The following is a 2,391-nucleotide window of genomic DNA, read 5'->3' as shown; positions in this document are numbered from 1 at the left end:
CAGCCAATCAGGGCTCCCGACTCAGTGCTGGCTCAGCCAATGGAATCCCACCCCAGGTTTGAACCCCGACGCGCCTGCGCAGCCTCAGCGCCTCATGGGAATTGTAGTTCACCCGAGAGGCCATGCGCTCCTCAGCCGCAGGAGTAGCCAGCCTCACCTCCTCGGGACAGGTAATCTGAGAGCACACCGGAGGCTTCTGGAGGCGAGGTGCGGGGAAGAAGACAGGGGCGGTCGGGGCCGCACGCACGGAACCGTGGCTGCAGGGGAGCGGAGAGAAGAATCTGGGAGATGCTGGGGGCACGTGGGCTCGTGGAGGGTCTCTGCGTGGGGCTGCAAAGTGCGGGCCAGTCGAGTGCGTGCCGGCCCCTCCGGGCCTCAGCGGCTGCGTCTGTACACTGGCCGACTTGGTCCCGACGTCGCCGCGCGGACTTAGCCCGTGAGAAGGGACCGCCTCCAGTTAACGCTCAGCGCTGGGCGTCCGCGCTCGTGCCGGGGTCGGAGCCGAGGCCAGGGGCCGGGGCACCGGGGCGCCAACTCCGTCCGCAGGTGCGGGGACAGCCTGTCGGGGTCCAGGACGTCGACCCGGTCCACTGCGGGCCGCAGCCTCCGTCGGCCCCTCGACCCCACGGGCGTGCCTGGCCGTGAGGGAGCCTCCTTGCGCCCCCCGCCTTCGAGGCCTCAGAGAGGGTAGTTGCGCGCTGCTCACCCTTCGGGATTCGGAGACCGCAGGAAACGGAGTCGGTCAGACCTGGCGGGCGGAGGCGCCGTCTCTTTTGGTTCCTCCCAGGCGCCGTAAAGGGAGTCCGGTGCGTCCCTAGCAACCGTTTGCGCGGGCTTCTCCGCTAGGGCTCGCTGAGTCCCGCCCACGGGCGCTAGTGGTTGGCTCGGAGGGCCTGTCAATCGACACGAGTTGTTCTACGATTGGCCGGTGGGCCAGAGGTGAGGCTCAGCTCCCTCCCGGCGCGGTGAAGCGAATTTGGCTGGGTGACCCTGGCAGGCCCCCGATGAGGTACCTGCGCTCGGGAGAGCGGGCCCAGGCTCCGGGGGCTCCTGGCGTGGCCGGTGGGTGAGCCCCAGCCGAGCCCTGCGCCCCCGCGCTTCCTCCGTGCCGCTCCGGCCGGTGGTGGCCCGCTGCCGCCTTGCGACCGTTTGCGGCGCCCTGGCCGGGGGACCCAAGGGGGACCGGGCCGCACCTCCCCTCCGGGGCCGCGCCGGGGCCTAACCCCGCCGGCGCACCGTCCATCCCGGAGCTGGCCGCGTGCGTTTTGTTGGCGTCCTGTTGCCAGCCGTCTCTGCGGTTCCCAGCGGCCCTCCCGCGCGGGCAGATCTGTGCGCCCGCACTGCTGCCGGACGCCTCCACCGGGCTTTCCCATACATACCTGGCCTTATCCTCAGTCCCCTCTTCACTGGTTCTTTCCCCAGACAACGGCGGCGGCCTGAGCGCGGAACTCGGGATGCGGTCTTGACACCTTTCAGTGCCTTCCTTTCGGCGCCTCATCACCCAGTAAATCTAGGTCAGTCCTGCGCCAAATGGTCTTAATGTGTTCCCCACTCCATCTTTCTGCCATTGCTATAATTTAAGACCTCATATTTCTTGCCTGTATTGCTGTAGCCTCCCTCCTCCCTCCCCAGACCCGTGCCCCTGCCCCTGGAGTGATCTTGGTAGACTGCGTTTCTGGTCCTGTTACTCCAAGCATAGGCCCCTTTAAAGTCGATCTTTGGGAAAAGTCCAGACTGCCTGGGCAGGCATCGGAGGCCCTAGGAGTTAGGCCTGACTTCTTCAGGCCCATGCCCACTGACTCCTCCCCCAGGGTGCTGTGGGACTCTTTGTCTTTGGGTGCCTCTGTCTGCCTGCAAGTCTTCTTCACTCCCCTTTCCTGCTCAGCTCCGCTGGTGCCTTGTCCCGGAAGCCCTTGTTGACCTTTCAGGTCTGGGAAATGCCCCTTGCTTACATCCTCCATCACAGCAGCCATCATCCTAGATATTCTTTAGGATGCCCCCAGGCGAGAAACAGAAACACAGTCTCAGAAAGGCTCTGGGGGTGAGTAGTTATTGGCCCCTAAACCTGAAGTCCAGAGCAAGGCAGGTTGTAGGGTAGGTTTATCCTCAAAATGACATCCTTGCCCTCTTATGCTCTGCTGTCCACCGTGTTGGCTTCATCCTGAGGCTGGTTCTGTTACTGGTGGTACAGCAGCGGTGCGAGCAACTGGAGCTCTTTGCTTCCTAGCTTGTGGGAGAAAGATGGTTGCTTCCAGAAGTTCACCCATAAGGGCGCCTGGGTGGCTCAGTTGGTTAAGTGACTGCCTTTGGCTCAGGTCGTGATCCTGGAGTCCCCGGATCGAGCCCCGCGTCGGGCTCCCTGCTCGGCGGGGAGCCTGCTTCTCCCTCTGA

This window comes from Neomonachus schauinslandi, chromosome 3, assembly GCF_002201575.2.
Source record: "Neomonachus schauinslandi chromosome 3, ASM220157v2, whole genome shotgun sequence".
In the NCBI taxonomy this organism is placed as follows: Eukaryota; Metazoa; Chordata; class Mammalia; order Carnivora; family Phocidae; genus Neomonachus; species Neomonachus schauinslandi.
The sequence above is the reverse complement of the archived record's forward strand: the minus strand, read 5'-3'. Positions refer to the sequence as shown.